Raw genomic sequence first — 19,670 nt, forward strand, 5'->3', positions numbered from 1 at the left:
ACCCAGATGTGGGCGGTTGTCAGTTCCAGCAAGTCCTCTGTATATTACAAGTGGGGGGTTGAAATGAGCTTGCTCCCAGATTGCCACAGCTCTCTGCAAAGGGCCAAAGGGCTCTCGGTCAAATCTGGAAATTCATTTTAACCGTTATGTGTGAGCCGTGTTGGAGCTGGCCCATAAAAGAAGACTATGTAAATAAATAGGCAAAGCTACCTGGAACACCAGACACTAGAGCGTGCAGCCAAAAGTCATGCTTCTGGTGCCTGAGAGTTCCCTCCTGGGCCTCCAGAGGGTGCGAAGGCTCCTCGGTCATGTTCTTCATGTGGGGATTCATTTGCACTCAGCAAAGGCAGGGCAGAGCCTCAGTCTTCACTTTTTCACATACTGACTTTGCTTGCCTTGTCTACAATGTTAGAAGCTAGGGAGAGCTTCCTGACAGTGAGATATGAGGAGTCTACCTGGGACCCCTGATCCAGAGGAAGGTTTCGAGTCTAACTAGCTGGGGAACATTGAGAAGCATCGCCAGGCAAGACACATGAGCCTGTTCTGTGCTTTGAGTCCCTGCCCCGATGCTCAGTTCAGTCAGATATTTACCAAGCACCTGCTATGTGCTAGACACTGGGTCCGTGCTGGAAGCCTGGTCCTTAGTCCACCTAATAAGGGTAGAGTGGGGGCTCTGGAAAGGAAACAAAAATGTAAGAATCATGTCCCTGCTACAGGTGCTGTGAACCTGTAGCATCCTCCTAGGGATGATTGATTTCCAGGGAACTCTGGCCTCTTGCCACAAACCACAGAGTCGTCCAAGGTAAAATTGGAATAGAAACCTGGGCTTCTAGCACAATGGCACTGTCTGTATGATAAAAAGAATGAGACTGAAAAAGTGATCAATTCCCTGTTCTTGACAGTTGGAACAAAAGAGCAAGACTAACTATGGGCCCTGCCTGATTGGTCTTGGGTAGGGACCGTGCTTCTTCTGTGTAATAGCCAGTGTGTAGTGGTCATGGAGCGCTACATTTACAATCGGAAGACCCGCGAAGTGGCCATGCTGCCACCTCTTACCCATGTGGCTGTGGGCAAACCCCTTACCCTCTCTGAGCTGGTTTTCTTACCCATAAAATGGAGATAACATATACTATGTCTATTCTTAGGACTCAGAAGAGATTAACCATGTGAAGTGACTTGAGAAAACTCTGAAGTGGGGTTGACAAACTATGGTCCCTGGGCCAAATCTGGCTCACTGCTGGATTTCATTAATAAAATTATATTGAAATACAGCCATAGTTACCTGTTCATGAATGGCTGCTTTTGCAACATACAACAGCAGAGTTGGGCCCTTACAACAGAAATTATTGCCTATAAGCCTAAATATTGATTGCCTGCCTTTTACACACAAGTTTGCTTAAAGCACTGCCTAACTTGGGTGGATTGCCGTTGCACAGTGCTAGGCACAGGGGTAAGCTCCAAGTAGGAACATGGTTAATTGCATCCATCACTAGGAAGTTTTCTTAATGTAGCAGAACTTTATCTCTAATTGATGTACTGATTTTTTGCTTTTGCAGACACTATGTTTGCAGGTTACTGTCATGTCTCAAAGTCTTAAAGATGTGGCCTGCCATTTCTCTCTGCTGAAGTCTGTTTTTCAGACGTGATGACAGCGGACAGTCCAGAACAGCTGTCGGGTGGTTTCGTGGCTGCCGACTACAAATAGGAACCCAATCTCTAAGTACAGACCAGGCCCTGTTCATAAAAGAGGAAATGACTTTGCCCAGTGAGTGCTTTAAAAGGATCTTGAAAGTTTTACTATTTAAATATTTGTCTACATTTAGATTTAGTTTTTAACAGGAGACCCAGAGAATTCATCTTCACGTCTAGAGCAATGTCTGCCTTTCAGGAAACAATAAAGAATGTGGCCTGACTATGAGCTTTTCAGAACAAGAACAAACAAACACAATAAATGTTTGCTGACTGACTGACTGAGCAAATAAACAGATGGGTGTTTCTTCATTTGTGAAACATGAAGAATGATAAACGCTGTCCCCCCTCCCTGAGCCCCATCCCCATTCCTCCTGACTTGAAGCTAAAGTGTGATAAAGACACGAACTGTCAATTATTTAGCTGTTCCCCTGTTGTTCTGATTACATCCCTGAGAACCGACTTAGGTTAAGCCTTGCATTCAGAGGCCTTCTTAACAGCTTCCCTCTGATCCAGACTTGTTTGGGAGCTCCTTTCTGGAGCAAGACGTTCTGGGGTCCCAGGTTAAAGGACCCTAAGAAACACAGTAAAATCAAAGTCAGTCTTCAAGGAAGGAGTCTCCAAAGGGAGCATGCACCTTGGGAGTAGACTGGGAAGAGAAGAGGCAGGAAGCCCCCTGCCTTAGCTGGTGATGCTGGGGGATCCTCTGGGCTGGTCGCACACCTATGTGGGGATATAAGAACGTGGCTGGCAGAGCTCTCTACCCACTCTGAACTGCCCCGTCTTCCATCTGACTCCATGACACATGGCACAGCCACAAACCTCTGTAGTACAGACAGCCTACCACTCCGAGAATGGGAGTGTGCACCTTGAGTTACCATGTAGTGGAGACAGCTTTCATTGGGTTTAGGAACATTCACTGGGCCTGCATGGAAGCCAGACCCTGATGTCACTCCTAGAAGATAAGCCTAATGTCAGGCTAGAGGGAACTTGGAGGTCACTGTGGTCAGTGTCCCTGCGCATAGGTAAGGCCTCTGAGCAGTGCCTGTGGGCTCTTGGCCAGCTCTGCAGAACCAGGGCAAGCCCTGGGCATCTCTTTAGCACATCCTCTTCTTTTCTTTCTTAGCATCTCCTCAAGCAGAACCGCGTGGGGTCTCTCTGTTCCCCTCAAGCCTGCTTCTGTTCTTACAGTTCCCACCCGGGAGACACGAGCACCCTAGTATTAGGTCATTTCCTACCTTTATTTCTCTACCACCACCTTCCATACATTTAAAGAACCAACCCTTTTGATTTTTCTCCTTTCCAGAATATTTCAAAACATGCTTGAATAGGAAAGAGTCTTAAAACAGAATGAATCCGTTCCTTTTGTTTTTCAGGAGTATTTGAATCTTAAAGGGTCAGATGATGAGCTGCATTACCCGTCAGACTAAGGCAGCTTTTCCTCCTCCTGTTCCTGAATTTCCTGTCTGACTAGCCAGGTCACATCTCTCCACTCTGACCCCACAATTCATGGCCTTGAACCCAAAGGGTCAGGGTCTCAGTGCTCTGGTCCCTTTCCGTATAAGCAACCCACAGCTCTAGCCCAACATACCTTTTACCTGCACACAAACACAAGATGTTTCTGTCTCTGGTTTGAATTGCATCTATCCATCAAAACTCAGCTCAAGTTCCCCTCCTCCCCAGAGCCCCGGACCCACTTTTTCTTCTCACCACTGAGGTATCTCGCCGACACGCCGATGTTTGCACCTCGGAAAAGGTATTGCTCTAAGGACCTCTGAGCTCATGTGACAGGTAGGGAGACTGAATGAAGCTGCCATGAAAGAACACTCCTGAATCAGTTACGACTTAGCACTTGCTCTTTGTTCAAGTTCATGAACGAGGGAGAAGGGTGTTGGATAACAAGTGCACCCCCTCACTGACGCCCCTACCCCCAAAGCTCAGTCTGGGACTTAAGAATGGATGACCTTGCATCTTAGGTTGTGATTTATGCTATTCCAGAATATCAACCTTTGCAATTACAAACCCAGGCAAAACTTTATAAACAGTAAGTCAAACAAAAACAATTTTTAGGAAAACTGTTTAGCAGTAAATACTAAACCTAAGTGTATACATACCCTATGACAACAATTCCCTTCCTGGGTATTACCCAATAGAAATGCTTAAATTTATGAACCAAAAGACATGTACAAGAATATTTATAATAGTATTATTCAAAATAGCACCAAACTGAGAACTAGCGACGAGCCCATGAACATGGGCTAAATATCGGAGTGCATTCACACAGAATATACAGCACAGGGGGCAAACACAAGGCCCGTGGGCCGAACCCGGCCCTCCACCTTGTTTTATCTGGCCCAGCCCTTTGTTTCTACCCAGCGGCAGTGCCAACTCCCTTGCCCCTAGTTAAGGAGTAGTTACATTTCCACAGTCCTAAAATTACATTCACCCCTTTGAAGGCAACCACAAGGCTGCTGTGGCCCCCGGTGAAAATGAGTTTGACACCTCTTCTATACAGCATTGAGAATAAACAAACCAGAACGACATGCTAAAATATGGATAGAATTTGCATAGTACTGAGTGAAAAAGTCTAAACACAGAAACTCTATGATTCTCTTGATGTAATTTTCAGGGAAAGGCCAAACCGATCATGTGTTACAAATCAGCTCAGTGATTACTCTTGAGGTGGAGAGGGTAACGCACCAGCGATTGTTTTGATGGTCAGGAGAGAGATTTAGAAGAGAATTTGAAAAGTGGTAGATCTATTTCATTGAAACACGGCTCTACCGAGTGCTTCATCCTGGGCCGGGTGTTGCCCTAGATGGTAGGGGTGCATGATGAATTAGAACTTTTGTCCTCAAGGGGTCCCAGTCCCACAGATGGGCTCTCACTCTAGAGAAGTGCAAGGTGCTCACTCTGTTTAATGGTCAGTTCCCACCCATCCAAGAATCCTTTCCAGACTTTTAGAGAGTGAACTAGGGAGTCAAAAATACTCTCTCACCTTGTTGAGTCTGGAAGATCTCCCTAAACACCAAAATCTAGGTCTACCCTGCTGGCTCAAGCTAGGATCACAGTTCCAGTTCCTGTGTCTGACTATATCTGACACGTCTGAAACAGAAATGTTTAAGCCATAACCAAGCTCAATCCCACCTAAACAAACAGTATCTCCTCTCTCCATAGGAGGGGACTGATTATAAGCTGAGCTGGCTGCTTTCTTCCAGAGCCTCAGTTAGTGATCTCAGATGCCCAGAGGCCAGGAAACTGCTCAAACCTGTGTAATTTCTAGATTTCTCATCTAAGCCAGGGCCCCTCCACCTCAGCCCCACAGTGATAACTATCATGTGAAGGACTATTTTGTTCTCAACTTGTCATCAATGACTTCTTCACACCTGACTGCACAGAGAAAGTCAAACTGGCCTTGCTGCCCATTCACACCCAGAGACCATCCTTTTTCCTGGAATATTAGGGTCCTTTGAGGCCCCAGGCCACCTCTAGACCCCTTCCCAAATGGGTCTTCCGAAGACCCTTCCAGACCCTTCAGAAGGCCCCTGCAAGGGCCTGAGCCCTGGGAAATGGCAATGGCTAGCAGTGTCAGCAACTCCCCCAAATGACCATTTGTTTAATAGAAATCAGAGCTGACAGACCTCCAGGATCACTTAGGCCAAAACACCCCCTTATTTAATGAGAAGACTGAGGTCAGAGGGCTGAAGTCTATTCCTTAAGTCACACCGGTAAGCAATACCAAAGCTGAGAACCAAATTCACATCTCCAGACTCCAGGGCCCTTTCCAGAAAAACTCTGACCTGCAAAGTTCAAATCAGAAGCAGCAACTACGTTTCTCTCACTTCTGAACCCAGACCTTGCAGAGGATTCTAAGGGCTCTGGACTAAATCGAACCCACCCCTGGAGGTAAAGAAATGTACCTGCACAGGAGATCTCGCTTCTTCAAGCAATTGGGCAGGGTCTAGTCTTGATGCAGTCAAACACCTGCTGCCCAGGCCACTCTTATACATATATACAGTCCTTTCCATGCACAGGGCTGGTCCAAGAGTCTCCAGAGCTTTGGCTCCTCCCCACTGTGCATTCTCTGGAAGGGAGGGGAGCTCCAGACCTTTGTGATTGTATCAGCTGAATCTAATCATTTTCTTAGAATGACAACCATACAGAGCTTGTGCCAGTAATGCTTTGACAAGAAAGAGAGTTAGTCATCTTCAGCTCTGTTATGACATTCTATGACTCTGTTTGGGGCCTGCCTTGAGCAAACATGTAAAGGTCAAGTTTGTTTCTGGCTTCCAGACCCACTTCCTGGTTGAATGCCTTACTTTCTGGAAATTTTTTTTCAGGGTCCCAGTGCCCTACATTAGCCTGCCCTTCCCCCAAACCTGGGTGTACTCCCTAAATATGTCCTTTCATTTCCTCCTGTCACTATTCTCATTCCTCAGGGCACTGGAAAGCAATCGGGTGGATGAGTTCTCAAAAATGTGTGACTGTGTAACTTGCTCACAAATCCTTAACCTTAGCACAGGTATTTGCACTTTTTAAAATAAAATACTCACCCAAATGAATCCCTGATTATTGAAGTTTCGGGCAGTAAAATAATAAGTGAAAAAGTCCAGTTGAGGAGTAAATTAGGTGTCAAGTACATAATAGTAACTGCTAACAAGTGTTCATTCACACTCACACAGGTCCTTTATGTTATTTAATTAGACTCACAATAAAATAAATAAAAAACCCTAGTAAAACTGTGATGTGTCCAATACAACTGTGAATGGGAACAACTACTCAAATACTTGTGCGTGCACCGTACGCACACCTCCTGCACACCATCATAAACGCCACATGCATTGATTCCAATGTTTTGCAAGTACAAGAATTCAACAAGAAAATCATGAGATAGTAGAGCTTTGGCAAGGGTCACTTCCAGCAGCTCTGTAGACAGGGGTTGTCATCCTAGGGGCTACAGCCCCACCAAAGCTTCATAAAATTAATTGACAGGTTCTACTATTCTCTGTTTTCCGCCCCCCCAACTTTATTTTTGTTCAGTTGACTATATGATTTCACAACTAGGATCCAGCAAGGTAAAGAGAAGGGATTTTACTTGTGAATGGAAGAAAACATAACACCAAGTTCAGCAGAATGAAAGAAAAAAGTCATGGTTCCATATATTATGTAACTTTCGAGCATTAAAATTTTATCCCCAAACCAAGATAATAAAAAGAGGTTTTGTGGTCTAGCTCATAATAAAAGTCATCTCTAAGTTTCCAAAGTAAATTCTAAGACCTTTTTTCCCCCATAGAAGGGTGTTTTCCTAAGTTATCAGAAAGCTAGTAGAATTTCAAGGACACTTATTTCTAACGCATAACCCAAGTTAACTCAAACTGACAAAGTGTGTTCTATCTGAGAAGGGCTTGGGATGCACTGGAGGGCAGGCAGATGGGGAGGCAGGGCAGGCACCAGGACATGGTAACCGGGTCGGGTAAACGTAAACGATGCAGAAATGCACCAAGATCAAGCTTTAGGCGGACAGGCATCATCAGAAAGTGTCCAAAGCAGCCATCATGACCTGGCCACAGAGCACATCAGGACTCCTGGGGAAGTGGCAGAGGTAAGGCTGACCTCAGATCATAGGAAAGGGGGTCCTGGGCAAGGAGCCCTTAGTGGTATCAGGATGTAAGGCAATTGCTTGACCATAGGAAATCAAATAAGTAAAGAGCACACTTATTGAGACAGTTCAAGGGCTCACAAAATACTTAAATTGGGTCATAGATCTTTCCCCAGAATTGGTCAGTAAATCTTGATGGGAGGAAGTTAAATGGAAGTAGAAGCAGGGGCCTCCCTTCATCACCCTCCTTTCTGGACATTGTCTTCTCCGCCCCACCTCCTCTGGTACAATATTGGTCCATGGGAGCATGTTTGGATAGCACTGGAGTCATGCTGGGGCAACACCTGGGACACACACACTACACATGACAGGCATACAACATGTCAGTTGGATGAGTAGGACATTTTGGCATTTCTTTAGCAGGTTCATGAAATGTTCATTAATCTGGCATTCTCATCTCTTTTTAAATATGTTTTCTCCTTGATCATTGGAAAAAATCAGATCACCAATATATTAAAAAGTTAGTAAGTTCAATAGTCAAGTGCCACTGACTCAATTACAAAATACAGACCTTGAAGGACAGAACTTCATTTATTAACAATACATGCCCAGAAATCACACAATTATGATTTTGGACTTTTCCCTCAAACAAATACTGTTCAAAGAGAGACAATAAGGAATGGTCTGCAGTATAGTTTGTTTTTTTGTTTCTTTTTTAGCTCTTGGTCTGGTTCCCTGATGTATAAAAATGTCTAAACTTCTTTCTTTCAAAGTCTTATAGTGTACATCCTTGTTTTCTGCCTCTATTCTTAATTGTGTTCTTGGCACTATTAAACTTGTCCAGATCAATATGGGACCACAACACGTATTTCTAACCATTCCTCCTGACCCTTACTTTCTTCCTGACATTATTTTCCCCTGAGTGTCTTACCGTTTCACCTCTACTAATGTCTGTTTTGGCTTGTTGATTGTTTGTTTTCACTTTGACTTGGGACCTGGCCTATCTTCTCTGGCAGAAACTTTGTCATTAGGATGCTTGTGACAGGGAAAAGTGAGTGTCAGGGAGAACAGCGTGGTTTCTGTGTTTCCTTCCAAGAGGTGGTGGCAAGATTTCTGTTAGGAAAGAAGTTCCAATGAAAAAAGAAAGAAAGAAGAAAAGAGAGAGGGAGGGAAGGACAAAGGAAGGAAGGAAGAGGGAAGAAGAAAGAAGGGAGAGAGGGAGGGAGGGGGATGATAGAGAGAGAGAGAAACCAAAACAAACAAAACAGGCCAGATTAAGAAGAAAGAAAGGAAAGAAGCCTTCATGGTCAGTAAGCCGTGACTGATCCCTGGGGTTCAATAATGAGGCAGAAGACAGGGTGCAGGTAGGGTGACGGCTCAGGTAGGGAGAGCAGCACCCATTCCTGGGAGCTGACTCATGCAAAACCATCTAAAGGGGTGTCTGTGCGTGGAGGCTTCCGGGTCGAAATCAAAGGCACTCCTCACATTAACAATTACATCTATTAGCCACCCTCACCTTGCCTTCCCCTCAAAGAAGGCACTATTATCTATCCAGAAAACAATATGCTTTTATGGAGAAGTTGTGTGGGCTGAAGTTTTCAGCAGGAACATAACATATTTATGTTGAAGTGTTTTCCTGCTACATTTCCATGGAAGGGTGTGTGTGTGTGTGTGTGTGTGTGTGTGTGTATGTCTCAACAAATAAAACCGGAAAAATCCCTTTAACTAAAGAGCATAATCTCTGATAAGCTTTTGAGTCCAGGCTTTAGGGAATGAGGAGCAGCTCTGACTAATGTTTTCAAAGCAGCTCTGAAAACATTAGTCACCTGAGGGCCTCGTACCTAGACCTCCTCTGTGCCCAGGAGGGTTTTACCATGATCTGCCCTTTCTAGAATTGTGTGACTTTATGTTCCAGAAAGAGCTTACCTTTGGAGCCAGATAAAGCTGTGGTTTGAGCCCAACTTTCCCACAGATTAGTTGGAGAGACTTGAGTCATTAACACACCTCTGACTTATTCGTAACATCTACGAAATAGGAATCATAGCTACTTTGTAAGATTAGTGGAAGAATTCAACTATTCACATTATAATGAATGCAAAACATTTAGTCCGGTGGCTGATACAGAGTGAGCACTTAATACATTTTGTTAAAGACATTATTACGGTTATTTCGAATGATTAGATTCAGTGCTTACTGAGAGGTCTTTGGGAGCCTCTAACCCCTGGGACCTTGTGTGAGTTGCTCACAGGATACCCAGGGGTGCCTGGCCTAGACACCTGAATGTTTAAGGTTATGGGCAGGAGGGTGGTAACCGAGGTCATGCACGTGGGTAATATCACAGTAAAGAGAGGGTGAGTGAGCAGTAGATTCACTGCATTTGGCTCGTTCCGTACCCATAGTTTTTGCCCTCCCGTGTGACAGCCCTTCAAATATAACCGTTACAATTTTAGTTCTTTTAATTATTCCCAACACAACATAGTGATGGTTGTCCTAGGCCACAGCAAGCCACGTCCAAATATATGAATGGGTTCAAGCCTTTACACTTCATGAAACAGTGGTGCTCCTCCTGCCCTGCCTCATGTTAGCTACTAAGCTTCGGTTGCTCTGTGTGGGAGAGCAATGGCACTGTGAACTGTCGCTGTGAAAGTGAAATGCGTCGTCTCTGTGAGACCACCTCGTATAATGCCTCCCCTATGACAAGCTCTAAGTCAGCAGTGATAGTTGTCATTTCCTACGCAGCTGGTATCTCATGCTCATTTTTGGCAACTACATCTTAGCGTTGACTCACATTGACTTTGCTGTATATTAAACCTCGTGTCTCTTCAATGTGTAAATTCTGTGCCATCCCGTGAGGCAGCAATTTTCAACTGGTGTGCTGCAACATTTTTAAAACATGCAATACCTGATTATTTAGTCAGGGGAACTGACCTCTACTTCCTTAGATTGTCACATTAAAAACTGAAAACAGCCAACACGACACTAGCCATCCAGTGTGAATGCCTTGAACCATAAATACATAGGTCATATAACAGAGTTGCATCTTAGTGATCATGTCGCATAATAAGTTTGCATCGAATTGGTTAGATCTTGACAGCAGAAATCCTTACATGCAAGTATAGGCACCTGATTTTTTTTTAAAGTCACTTTGGAGCAAAGAGGATAGGTTATTATTATTATTATTAATATTAATATCGTTGTTGTAAATCAGTCACAATTATACCTATTTCTTGTCACATTGGCAAAAAAATATATTTTTGATGTGCTGCAGAATTTTAGCAATTAATTTATGGGTGACATCTGATGAACAAGGCTGGAAGTCACTGCCATAAAGGAAGCTCCCTTGGAGAAGGCACTGGGACGGGACTGCAGTGTCCCCTGGCTGTCCGGGGATAGGGCTCCCCAAACCTCCCGCTCCTCCTGTGGTTCCCACTTCTAGTAATGGCATCACCATCTACCCAGGTTTCTAAAAAAGAACATTCACAAAACAAACCATACATATGTAATTATCTATGTAGGATTTTATACACACACAAACACATTTGAGAGGATGCTACCTATTAGATGCTCTGTTTTGGTAGAATATTTTTTATCTGAGATCATAGCTCCCAAGCCAAAGAGGTGAAAGAAAGGAGAATCCAGGTAAGAATCAGAACAGCATTGATGTCAGGAACAAAACAAGAATGCTCCTTCTTTTCCTTGGCTGGTGTAGCTCAGTGGATTGAGTGCGGGCCTGCGAACCAAACAACCATAGTTTGATTCCCAGTCAGGGCACATGCCTGGGTTGCAGGCCAGTTCCCAGCAGGGGACACATGAGAGGCAACCACACATTGATGTTTCTCTCCCTCTCTCCTTCCCTTCCCCTCTAAAGATAAATAAATACAATCTAAAAAAAAAATAGATGATCCTTTTTTATCCAACATTGTTCTGAAACTTCTGACCAAAATATGAAATGTAATTATAACCGAAGTAGTACTAATAAAAAGAGAAAAATGTTAGTTGATGGATGATCTTTATATCACTAGAAAACCTAAGAATAAACTAAAAATTACTACATTGATGAGTATTAAGTAAAATAACTATACAATATATATTATTTAAAGTAATAGCATTCCTATACATAACAGTAAGCAATTAGAAGTTACCATAATAGAAATACCTCATTTATAGTAACAGTAACAACATCAAATAACTGAGAATAATCTTAAAGGAAATGTTTTTGACCATTTGAGGGGAACTACAGAAGATCATAGAGACGTAAAAGATATTTGACTAAATGGGATTCACGTCATCTTGGATACAAAGATGAATCATTAATAAGATCTTTATCATTCTAAAATAAATTTGTGGTTTTAATGAGATTCTGATTTTAAAAATCCCAATGATCCTGTTTTGCAGAGATAGGAAGAGATGAGAAGATCACGGATAAGGATGCTGTCTTAAAAGAGGTTAAAATAGTTTAGCCTAATTCCCAACAATAGGAACCGGCTGAGTTGAAGCACTTTTCCCTTCAACAGAGGTCAGCGGAATGGATATACTATGCGTTACTCTTACGGGACCAGGAGGAGAGGGGCCTGTGTCCTGGGGTTGCAGGTACTGAGCCCCGACTTGAACTGTCCTCTGACTCCTCTAACCTCCCCTGGCCAGGCTCAAGCTTTTCCGCTAAGTTGCTACTGCAGTTTCCATCTCATTCTCCCTCGACTTCTAACCAGACCTCCATGGTCTTGGTGAGAAAAGGGAAGAAAAAAGAAGGACCCCAATTTCATAGTGTCACCCCCCAAGGGCCTATAGTGAATGCTACAAATTCTATTAGCAATTATAATCCTTTGAGTCAATGCCATCCCCCGTTAAGATACAAATGAACAAAAAGGTCCAGAACACAGGGCAGTGCTCATGTAGTAAATAAAAGCAATAGTGATCATAACCTTAATGTCTAACCATGAGTATCGAGCACTCTCAGTGGATTACGCATTGCACTAAACTCTCTGCAGGCATCGTCTGCTTTAATCCTGAAAAAAAGATTGTTTTCGACCAGAGGGGAGAGGGAAGGGAACTTAAGGGGAAAAAGGGGGAGGGATTTTGAGGAACAAGTATGAATGACACAGAGATGAGGCTGGGGGGGGAAGGGAGAGGGGGAGACGGGGGGGGGAAGAGAAAAAAATGTATGAAGTAACCAAAAAAATAAAAAAAAAAAAAAAAAAAAGATTGTTTCTCTGTTTCGGAGACCAGGGAGCTAAGGCTTAGACGGCAGAGACCATGCAGCTAGGACGTGGGGGGTCCAGGATCTATCTCCTGCAGGTTGTCTAAATGGGAACCCCCATGAGCCATGGGGGTGACAAAACACAGGGCCACGTGCTGGGTCTGGGAGAGCCACCTGGCTGGACAGGGTCGCCACAGAGGCAGAGAAGGCTGGAAACAAATGCTGCTGACAAAATGCTGAGTAGGAAAGAAACTGAGATCCAAGGGACGACATGCAGCAGGATGAGCCTTTTATCAAGTTCCAGAGGACTAAACCTCAACAATACGTTGTTTAGGCTTCCATATGTATGTGACAATATTAATTTTAAAAAGCAAGGGAATAAAACACACTAAATTTGGGGTTCTATTTCACTCTGGGGAGGGGAGGAGGCAGCAGACAGGAGAGAGGAGCAGGTGGGTAGATGTAAATTCTTGCTAACTTTTCTAGTCCTTGGATTAGGTGATAGGTTCACCAGAAATTCATTTACATTATTTAAAATTGTGACAATTCCCATTGTTCCACACTCTCATCACCACTTGGTATCATCCAACTTTTTATTTTTGGTCATTCTGATGGGTGTGAAGTATTATAATAACTGTGGTTTGGTGTTCCTCTAATTACTAATGAGGTTCAACATCACTTTTTTCTTGACAGGATATTTATATAGCCTTTTCTGTAAAAGGAATTTTTATGATTTCTGCCAATTTTTTAAATTAGAATATTTGTCTTTTCCTCACAGATGTAAAAGCATTAATTAATGAGTGCCTCTTCATTAATTTTATGTATTATAAATATTTTTTACTCTCTTTTGTATCTTTAGTTGAACAAGCATGCTTAAGCTATTGCCAAATGTATTAATATTTTCATTTGTGGATTATACTTAAATGTCTTATTGAAAGAATTCTTTCTGACCGTGTACTAATATATATGTGACCTCTCCAATTCTTTATGTATCAGGTTTCCACATTTGCTGGCTATTTTACTGTGTCATTCTATTGGTTTATCTCTGCACTGAAAGCTCACCATCTTAACCCCAGCAACTTGATAATGACATCCACTAGGGCAAAGTTCTTCACCTACTTGTTGCTATTGTTGTTACTGTCTTCTTTTCCTCCTCCTTCCCCCCCACCCCTCCTTCTTCTCCTCCTGTTCCTCCCTTTCTCTTTTTTGTTCTACTAGAAAATCTTAGTTATTCTTAGACTATTGTTTTATATTCATTTTAGAATCACCTTGTTAATTTCCATGGAAAATCACGCTCAGATTTTAATTAAAATTCTATCAGTTATTGACATGGAATCTTTCCAAAATTGAACACTATGTCTGTTCCACTTATTTAGAATGCCTTTAATGTCTTTCCATTACATTCAATGATTTTTCATATAAAGGTCTTATACATCTTTTGTTACATTTATCTCTAGGTTATTATGTTTTTGTAAACAACATCTTCTAAAAAAATTTATCTAGTTCTAAACAAGATGGCAGCATAAGTAAAAGCAGTACTTACATCCTCCCACTAACACATCAAAATTACAACTGAACTACAGAACAACCAACATTGAGAACCACCTCAAATGTAGCTGAACAAAAGTCCTGTAACTAAGGATAAAAAGAAGAAACCACATGGAGCCCGGACACAGTGGCAGAGATGTGGAAACAAGCTGGTTCCACACACATGGAACCCTCACACGTGTGATGATTAAAAATCAGGAGGGATATCTCAGCTACTATGGTCATCCTTCTGTGATGAAGGGGTCCCAGCCCAACACTAGGCCTCCCAGCATTGGGTTCAAGTGCCAGAAAGAGAAGCCTTCATAATTTTTGGCTGTAAAAATCAGTGGATATTAGGCTGAGGAAGACAGAGGGCTTCTGGAATCCCAGGTGTTTCTCTTAAAGGGTCCATGCACAGACTTACTCAGCCTCACTCATCTGAGCTCCAGTGGTCAGGCAACAGCTTGAAAGACACATCAGGCACACTCTGCAGAAACTGAATTATCTGGCTTTGGGTTAAGAGTTGAAGGGGCAGCTTTCTCTCAGACAGAAGTGCTGGCAGAGGCCACTGTTCCTCTGCTGAGCACTCCACCTGCAGGCAGGCACCACATCTGAGTCTCCATCACTGTTTGTCCCGCCCTGGTGATTCATTGAGGCCCCACCCCATCCAACTTGTGGACTTACCCATGCTATTTCCAGTGGATTTTCCCTACCAATGGCATATCTTGGCTCATGGTGCAGACCTTGTCAAAATCTCTAAGAGATTCACAAGCAGCTTCTGGCCTGGGATTATATACCTCTTGCTGAGTAGTTCCTGGCTTGCTACCAGCAGCAGCCAGCCTTGGTTCACAGCTATGCCTTTCCCAGGCACCTCCAAGCCCAGCACAAGTAGCAACCATCTGTGGATATCTCTGCACCTCATGCCAGTTGGCTTGCACCTCCCCAGAGGCCCCAGAGTCAGCACACCTAGTGGTCAGCTTCAGACCATGCTGGAGCACCACCCAACCACCTCCCTGAATGACACACCCAAGGAGTGTACTCATCAGGCCCCAGAGCCCTGCTGAAGCAAGTACTGCTATGTGGGGTCAGCCCTTGCTCAGTATCTCCTCCATTGTATTCTTGGCCAGTGATCACAGTCCATGGGCCTGGCGGGGTGGTGGGGGTTGGGGGTGGATAAATCCCTTCCACTGACATGCCAACAGCAAATAAGACTCAACTACAACAGGAGGGTACACACAGCCCACCTGGAGTGCCCATGGGGAAGGCTAAGCAACTGGGCCCAACAGTACACCTATTACATAAGGCCACACTACCAAAATTGGGAGATTGGAAACTCAATCCAATACACAGGAACAAACCACGGAGGCAAACAAAATGAGGAGACAAACAAACATGTTCCAAATGAAACATGTTCCAAAACTCCACAAAAAGAACTAAATAAAAAGGAGACAAGCAATCTACCAGGTACAGAATTCAAAACACTAGTTATAAGGATGCTCAATGACTTAGGGGAGGAGTAGATGAACTCAGTGAGAACATCAACAAAGAAATAAAAAACACAAAAAGTGAAGATATAAAACATAAAAAAGGACAAATTAGAAATGAAGAATGCAATAGCTGAAATGAAGAATACATTACTGGGAATCAACAGTGGAGAAGATGAAGCAGAGAATAAAAGCTGAGATTTGAAAAAAGGAAAACAGAAAATATCCCATCAGAACAGCAAAAAAGGAAAAAGAAAAAGAATTTGGAAAAAGAGGGGAGTATAAGGAGCTTCTGGGAGAAATTCAAGTGTTCCAACATTCATGTTACTGGGTGCCAGAAGGAGAAGAGAGAGAGAGCAAAGAATTGAAAACCTGTTTGAAAAAATAATAACGGAAAACTTCCCTAACCTGGTGAAAGAAACAGACATAAAAGTCCAAGAAGCACAGAAAGTCCCAAACAAGATGAACCCAAAAGAGGCCCATCCCAACGTACATCATACTTAAAATTATAAAATTTAAAAACAAAGAGAGAATCTTTAAAAGCAGCAAAAGAAAAGTTAGTTAAAGTGAGCTTCCATAAGACTGTCAATTGATTTCTAAACAGAAACTTTGCAGGACAAAAGAAATTGTCAAGAAATATTCAAAATGATGAAAAGCAAAAACCTACAACCAAGATTAATCTACCCAGCAAAGCTGTCATTTGCAATTGAAAGACAGATAAAGAGCTTCCCAGACAAGAAAAGACTAAAGGAGTTCATCATTATCAAACTGATATTACAAAAAAAATGAAATTAATCTCTTTTAAGAAGGAAAAAAGGATAAAAAATATGCAAATTAAAACCACAATGTGCCCTAGCTGCTGTAGCTCAGTGGATTGAACACGGGCAGTGAACCCATGGGTACCCAGTTTGATTCCCAGTCACGGTGCATGCCTGGGTTGTGAGTCAGGGGCGCACAAGAGGTAACCACACATTGATGTTTCTCTCCCTTTCTTTCTCCCTCCACTCCCCTCTCTAAAAAATAAATAAATGAAATATTTTTTAAAAACTCACAATGAGATACTACTTCACACCACTTAGAATGCCCATGATTAACAAATCAACAAACAACAAGCGCTGGTGAGGTTGTGGAGAAAAGGGAGCCCTAGTGCACTGTTGGTGGGATTGCAGACTGGTGCAGCCACTATGGAAAACAGTATGGAATTTCCTCAGAAAAATAAAGATGGAACTACCTTTTGATCCAGCAATCCTACTGCTGGGATCATACCCTAAGAATCTTGAAGCACCAATTCAAAAGAACCTCTGCACCCCAATGTTCATAGCAGCATTATATACAATAGCCAAGTGCTGAAAACAGCCTAAGTGCCCGTCAGTATATGAGTGGATCAAAAAACTGTGGTACATTTACACAACGGAATACTACATAGCAGAAAGAGAGAAGGAGCTTCTACCCTTTGCAACAGCATTGATGGAACCGGGGAGTATTATGCTAAGTGAAATAAGCCAGGCAGTGAAAGACAAATATCATATGATCTCACTTATAAGTGGAACCTAATCAACAAAACAAATACACAAGCAAAATAGAACCAGAGACATGTAAATAAAGAACAAACTGACAGGGACCAAAGGGGCAGGGGAAGGGGGATAACAGGGGAAAGAAGAGGAAGGAGCAAGTCAAGGAACATGAATAGAGGTCCCAAGGGCAGGGACAATGGGGCAGGGATTGACTGTGGGAGCGGGGGGTGGGGTATGCAGAGCAGGGGAGAGCAATGGAGAAAAAGGCAGGACAACTGTAACTGAACAACAATAAAAATAAAATAAAAAATATGAATAATAGACTGGCAATAAATACATATGTATCAATAATTACTTTAAATGAAAGTGGATTAAATGCTCTAGTCAAAAGACATATGGACATTGAATGGATAACAAAAATAAGACCCTTACATATACTGTTTACAAGAGACTCACTGCAGATTGAAATACATACACAGACTGAAAGTAAAGGGGTAGAAGAAGATATTTCATGAAAGTAGAAATGGAAAAAAACCCCAAAACCTTGGGTAGCAATACTTATACCAGACAAAATAGGCTTTAAAGCAAAGGCTATAACAAGAGAAAACAAAGGACCCAGAAATTCCACTTCTGGGTATTTAGCCAAAGAAACACAAAACACTAAATCAAAAAGACATATATACATCCATCTGTTTATTGCACCATTATTTACAATAGCCAAGATATGGAGGCAGCCTCAGTGTCCATCTGTGAATGAATAGATAAAGAAGTGGTGCATATATACAATGGAATATGATCCAGCCATTACAAAAATAATGAAACCTTGTCATCTGCAGCAGTGCGGATGGACTGAGAGGGTATTGTGCTGAGTACAATAAATCAGACAGAAAATACCATATGACTTCACTTATATGTGGAATCTATAAAACAAAATAAACAAGGAGATTCAGAGAACATTTTGACAGTTGCCAGATGGAAGGAGGGTTGGGGGGATGGGTGAAAAAGGTGAAGGGATTGAGAAGTACAAATCGGTACTTACAGAATATAAAGTACAGTTTAGGGAATAGAATAAAAATATAGTAATAACTATGTGTCAGATGGCTACTAGGTTTCTCATGGTGATCACTTTGTGGGTTTTACACCTGGAAGTAGTACAATATTGTATGTCAACTGTAACTGAAAAATAAAAATTATTATTTAAAAGTTATCTTTTATAACTTATTATTGCTAGTATACAGAAATGCTGCATTATTCCTTGGCTCTTTTTTTTTTAAAGATGAATTTCTAACTCCATAAGATTGAGAGCTTGAGTTTGACGTGTCAACAGGCACTCAATGAATTAGATACTCAGGGCTGACGTTTCATTGCTCACAGTACAATGGTGGTACCACTCACTAAAATATTGAAATCTTTCCACAGTGGACCCCCCTCCTTTCCCTCTTGCACCCTGGCCATCCAGGACTTCCCCTCAGATAGAATGGGCCCCCTCAAGCTCCAGACACCTGGTAATAATGAGGTTTAATATTTTTCTTGCATTTCCAAGGCATTCATGTAGCATTTTCTACAAAAGTAACACTTTGTCTTTACCCAATTTTTTTAATGGAATGTTTTGTTATTAATGCGCAGGCACTGATTATATATTGTGGGTGCTCTTCTGTTGGTTTTGCATACCGCAATGCCTTTTCACTCTTTGTACTTCTGCACCCAGTACGGCTGGGCCATAAGCCCTGTCCCACCGGGAAGGCAGCATCTGTTGTGTTTGTTCCATTCCTATCCATGTGAGTTATTACATATTTTGAATGTTGCCTCTTATGCTCACCTACCAATGCAAACATAAACACCAAGGGTAAATTATTAATCTGAGCGGTTTCTTACCCAGGAGTGCAGGGAGCTCAGAAGGAGATGATGAGCACTAGGGTTCAAGCAGGGAGCCACTACGGAGATTCTAGCCAGCACCCACCCCTGATAATTCCTGCCTAACTCCTCGCAGCTTCACCAACTCTACTCCTCCACTTGGGGCCTCCACAGGCACCTCAACCACACGTGTGTCTGACTGAACACGTCATTTTAAATGCTAAGCATGCACTCCCCCCGACTCCCCAAATCAGTGAAACAGTGTCTCCAACCATCTTCTTCCCTACAGTAGAAAAATCTGAATCATCCTGGGCTCCTCCGCCTTACCCTCCATTCCTCTCTATTATTCCTTACCAAGATGTGTCATTTCCAGGCTATAAAACATCTCTTGAATACGCCCTTCTCCCCAACCCTGATGTCTGCTGTCTCCTAAATTTTTGAATAGTTTCCCAGCCTGTCTCTTGGCCTCCAGCCTCTTTTGCTTCTCCAGTCCCCCCCCCACCGTATTACCAGCATTAGTAGTCCCGCCTGGCCCATTAGCCTGCTCTGTTTCCTCATCTGTGGACAGGAGTGTATAGGAGCCATCTGCCTTGGCAGGGAGCAGGGTTTTATCACTGACACTGCTTAGAATGGAGCTAACATAAAGCAGACTGACTCTGAGTTGTTTTTATCATTGCATTGAAGTTTCCTACACACGACTCACTTCTTTTGCCTACCCTGACCACCCCCATTCTTGTTGGTATGCTACAGGAGATGATATGCTCTGTCTCACAGGGATGCCATGAAGCTCAAATGGAAGAATGCTC

The 19,670-nt window shown here is 42.7% G+C and overlaps 1 protein-coding gene across 1 annotated transcript in view; it reads right to left on the reverse strand.

The window, feature by feature from the left end:
• The window catches only part of CAPN14 (calpain 14), a 36,918-nt gene extending 31,244 nt beyond the window's left edge, over window positions 1–5,674 (reverse strand). The window contains exon 1 of the mRNA XM_053667070.1: window positions 5,610–5,674. The gene's annotated coding sequence lies outside the window, so the exon portion shown is untranslated. The remainder of the gene's footprint in view (window positions 1–5,609) is intronic.
• Window positions 5,675–19,670: the final 13,996 nt, after the last annotated feature.

This window comes from Artibeus jamaicensis, unplaced genomic scaffold (assembly GCF_021234435.1).
Source record: "Artibeus jamaicensis isolate MK-2021 breed Jamaican fruit bat unplaced genomic scaffold, CSHL_Jam_final contig_465, whole genome shotgun sequence".
In the NCBI taxonomy this organism is placed as follows: domain Eukaryota; kingdom Metazoa; phylum Chordata; class Mammalia; order Chiroptera; family Phyllostomidae; genus Artibeus; species Artibeus jamaicensis.